Raw genomic sequence first — 5,000 nt, forward strand, 5'->3', positions numbered from 1 at the left:
TGCGAAAGAAAAAAAAAGGAAAAGATCTTGTCGTGTTTAAGATGTTCAAGAGGAGGATAAAAGGGTGTTGCACTGCACTGCTTGATTTTGAATGCTTGGGAAATAAACAAAAAGTGTGTGTGTTTGTGTTTTTATGTTAAGACCTATAGCGCCATATTTGAAGAGTATATGTGGGAAGCGCTATTAAGCTTCCGCCCATTAGTGGAGCAGGCAATTTTTTTTTATAGTGGTACCCATATTAGGGCCCATATTACCACCCAAGGGCATCTTTGGTGTAACCACCTAGAACCTGGTTATCATGGTGACATGATAAGCCACTCGACAAATGGCGAAGTTTTTTTTTAAGGCTGTATGTGGTGGGATTCGAACCTACGCGTGGACATCTGCCCGATAGTGTGTGTGTGTGTGTGTGTGTGTGTGTGTGTGTGTGTGTGTGTGTGTGTGTGTGTGTGTGTGTGTGTGTGTGTGTGTAATTCACTGTTTGATCTGCTGCAGTCTCTGACGAGACAGCCAGACGTTACCCTACGGAACGAGCTCAGAGCTCATTATTTCCGATCTTCGGATAGGCCTGAGACCAGGCACACACCACACACCGGGACAACAAGGTCACAACTCCTCGATTTACACCCCGTACCTATTCACTGCTAGGTGAACAGGAGTGTGAAAGGAGACACACCCAAATATCTCCACCCGGCCGGGGAATCGAACCCCGGTCCTCTGGCTTGTGAAGCCAGCGCTCTAACCACTGAGCTGTGTGTGTGTGTGTGTGTGTGTGTGTGTGTGTGTGTGTGTGTGTGTGTGTGTGCTTTCTCTCAAGGAAGATGGCCTGTAGTAGTAGCTAAGTAGAGGAGAGGGAAGAGAAGTGGAGAGAAAATCAGTAAGTCCAATTTTTGGATCGTATTCAGAAACACTAAAACCGTGTCCACACTATCGAGCATGCTCGACGGGCAAACAGTGGTACCAGATCACAATAGGTAGTGAGAAGGGATCTGGCAACAAACAGTGATACCAGATGTAGTTTAGCCCACAATATCTACTCCTTCACCGGGCAAAGACTGGCGGGCAAAGTTGTAAACTGATGAGTGGTGTCAAATACAGGTTCATGGTTTCCTTCAAACTCACTCACAGACAGTTGCCCGCTTGTTTGCCCGCAGTCTCCTCGCTTCTGATGTCACCTTCGTGCCTACCACTCACCCTCCTTGCTTATATATTGGAACGGGATCTGGTATCACTGTTTGCCCGTCGAGCATGCTCGATAGTGTGGACACGGCTTAAGTCTCTCACCACGACTATTTTCTAAGACCACAGAGATGTACCTTCAACTAGAAACCTTTGAAATAGTGAAGTTGACGCGGAAGTGTAAGTGTTTCAGAATACGGGACTTAGAGACACGGGAGAAGTCAAAAGATCAGTGAGGGGCGCGTGCTTATCCAACTCTTGTGTAATGAATAAGTTGATTTGGTGGTGGTGGTGGAAAATAAGTGAAATCGCAGCTTTTAGTGTTGGATCTTGAGTTTGTGGGGCACTAGGATGATTTAATTAGTGTGAAGAAAAATATATAGAATTGTTTTTGTAAGTCAAGTCATTGGTAACAAAAAGAAATGATCAGTGTATCGCCTGGCTTTTAAAAGAAAATAATAATAACAACAATAACAAACTAAAATTAAGTATCTACCACAACTACTAAGGCAAATCAGTTACCTGCATCCCGCAATCAGCTTCACTTCCCCCAAAGGTGACATGGCTGACAACACAGGTGAGCGAGATAGGGGTAATGTTGCAGGTCACTCCATTACGTGCCTACATAAATACAAACAAGGTCACACTACGGCTCAAGTCTAATTTTGGTGGAAGCTTGCAAATGGAGTGAGAATTGTGATTACCTTCCATTACATGCTGCCGCCCTACAATATAACGCTGGTGATATAAACAAATTAACAAATATATTACGCAGATAACACGAGAGAGAGAGAGAGAGAGAGAGAGAGAGAGAGAGAGAGAGAGAGAGAGAGAGAGAGAGAGAGAGAGAGAGAGAGAGAGAGAGAGAGAGAGAGAGAGAGAGAAAGCACAACACTAACCAAGATTCTCAAGCTTCATTCCCTTCCAGCTGTCACACAACACAAAGGAGTCAAGCAGCAGGTCTCACTTCCTCGCATCCTCGCCACGCTTGCCTGTGAAGGGAATAAGAAAAAGCTGAAAAAAGGTGTTATTCTGTATCATTTTCACTATTTACTTTTTTTTTTGTGGGAAAGAAGCGACACATTACGGTTTTCTTCCCCATTTCTTATAGTCAGTCTCCTTTACTCATAAGGAAGGATTTTAGACGATACAACGTAATAATGGATGGGAAGGATTGAAGAAAGAAGAAAGCTGGGAACAGGGAAAAAAGAAAAAAACATCAATATACATACAAAGGAAGAAGGCTGTAACGGAATAATGAATGGGAAGGACACAGGTAAGATAATAACTTGGAAAATATAGTTTGCTAAAATGTAAATGAATCTGATTAAGGAAACGTGAAAAATTAAATGCATCGATATTTCCCGGTGGACTTGAAACATGGAAGGGAATTAATTGTAGCACACAAGACTCACTCATGCTCACTGATCCTCAAGTTTGTTCCCTCGTTTATTGTAATACATTCAGTGAGGGTGATCTATTCAACTCTTATATACCGTCTCTCACAGGGCGTGCCAGTGATACCAGGAAGTAAGAAAGTAATGTGTTCTCCGTCACGCACTGAAATTAATCGGTGTGAGATGAACACAACCACGCTGCTGCTTCGTTTCTGGTACACAGGCACACGATGTAATGCAACTGTTCAAAAAGTAAAATGGAGACAAACTTTACTTATCCTTCTGCTATATCTTTGTTGAGATAAATGTCAAAAATGATCTGGATTAATGTTTTATGCAGTTAACTTTAAACGTAATCAAGAAATGTCCCAGGCACACGATGTAACGCAACTACACTGAAAAAAAAAAAGTAAAATGTGAACAAACTTTACTGATCCTTCTGTTGCATCTTTGTTGAGAGTTAAATGTCAAAAATGATCTGGATTAATGTTTTATGCAGTTAACTTTCTGTAGAATCAAAAAATGTCCTGAAGTGAAGTTTCTCTCCCCTCCCACGCAAAGCGGCACCAAAAACCCTTATCGCCGCCGTTTTCATTCCAATAAGAGGAAAGAGAACGAGAGGAATGGTTGGCACGCACAATGTTATATGGAATTAGTAGAATAAGGAGTGGTGGAGAGAGAGAGAGAGAGAGAGAGAGAGAGAGAGAGAGAGAGAGAGAGAGAGAGAGAGAGAGAGAGAGAGAGAGAGAGAGAGAGAGAGAGAGAGAGAGAGAGAGAGAGAGAGAGAAGAGAGAGAATAACGGAGGGTAACGGGAGATGACGCTGGAAATTAGCAGGAGGAGGAGATGGAGATAGAGATACAGATGGAGGAGGAGGAGGAGGAGGAGGAGGAGGAGGAGGAGGAGGAGGAGAGAAGAGGAGGAGGAGGAGGAGGAGGAGGAGGAGGAGGAGGAGGAGGAGGAGGAGGAGGAAGAGGAAGAGGAAGAGGAAGAGGAAGAGGAAGAGGAGGAGGAGGAGGAGGAGGAGGAGGAAAGGCTGCTGCTTTAATATCTGGGCAGCACTGCTAGTTAAGGAGAATGGCAGAGTGAGTGCACGCGGGACACACACAACTGAAACGGACATTTATCGGTACTTGAAGAGAAATGATTGCGTATCACGTAAGTAAGATACGTGGCGAATGAAATTGGAATGCTCTCTCTCTCTCTCTCTCTCTCTCTCTCTCTCTCTCTCTCTCTCTCTCTCTCTCTCTCTCTCATATGTCGGTTGGGCATTATAAGAGGAATCTTTGTGGGTTGAATCTACTTAGAACCCTCCCATTTAAGTAAATTAAATAAGGCAGGAAGCTTATCTTAAAAGTACAATTGGGCTTTGTAAATTCCCAGACGGCAACATGAACAACTCTCAGGTATACAAATGAAGGGGTTAAACTGACTACACACCACAATCACAAACACCAACATAGATTTTTGTTGCTCTTGGCTGGTTTCCCTCCTACATAATGGAAAAAAAAAGTACCAAAAAGAAAATAATCTCTACTCATGTTCACCTTGGCGCCAAATTCCCACGCCAAGAAATCCACGTCCACAGGTAAGTTAGCGAGTGCATCATTTTGTCTTGTCAGCCGAGGTGTTTCGGGATGTGTCAAGATGATTAGATTTACATTAGATTCACAAAGCTCTGATTGGTGGGTATGATTAACTTTTTTTTTCTATACTATTTGTTATATATTTACAGAGTGTCACGTATGGATAGGGTTGCTGTCTTTCCTGTCGATTCCATTTTTTCATGTAAAGATGGCTGAAAAAGAAAAAAAGACGTTATCCTGTATCATTTTCACTATATATTTACTTTCTCTTTGTAAGGAAGAAGAGACAAATTGCCTTTTTCTTCCCTATTTCTTTGATCATAGTCCGTCTCCTTCACTCATAAGAAAATAGAGATTGAAAAACAAATAAAATAAAAAATATCGTCCACCACACTGTAAAACCTGAAATTCGTGTTAGTTTAAGCGCAGCAATCCGAAGAGCATTAATGCAAAACTCATACCGTCCGTTGTAATGCAAATGTTGATATCTAAAACCAACTCCCATTAGGGCGGACCGGCGTTCAATAAAGCGTTGTGCATCATGACTGTTTTAGTGACGGGCAGCCGGGGACGGGTTGTCGCGGCGTGCATGACAATGTATTTTGGATCTGGCAGCGGTGGCGGGTTAGTGCAGTGGGGAGCAGTTAAACTAGGGAGTCGGGAGTGCGTAGCGGGAGGACACGAGGACTGGTGATTATGCTTTTTGTTAATTCCATACGAGAATATAAAAAAGGAGTGAAGTGAATCCCTCTAAAATATTTCCAAACGAAAACAACACGAAAAGTAAAATAAATCACTAAAATAATTCAACCATCTCTTCTCTGAACCAACCAAACTTA

General features: G+C 42.6%; 1 long non-coding RNA gene across 2 annotated transcripts in view; it reads right to left on the reverse strand.

Moving 5' to 3' along the window:
• Positions 1 to 1,701: 1,701 nt before the first annotated feature.
• Positions 1,702 to 5,000, reverse strand: part of LOC123498757 — an 18,926-nt gene continuing 15,627 nt past the window's right edge. For both annotated transcript variants that reach the window (XR_006672787.1, XR_006672788.1), the window contains exons 3-4: positions 2,079 to 2,171; positions 1,702 to 1,800 (exon numbers count right to left, since the gene is read on the reverse strand). This is a non-coding gene — a long non-coding RNA (uncharacterized LOC123498757). The remainder of the gene's footprint in view (positions 1,801 to 2,078; positions 2,172 to 5,000) is intronic.

This window comes from Portunus trituberculatus, chromosome 48, assembly GCF_017591435.1.
Source record: "Portunus trituberculatus isolate SZX2019 chromosome 48, ASM1759143v1, whole genome shotgun sequence".
NCBI lineage: Eukaryota > Metazoa > Arthropoda > Malacostraca > Decapoda > Portunidae > Portunus > Portunus trituberculatus.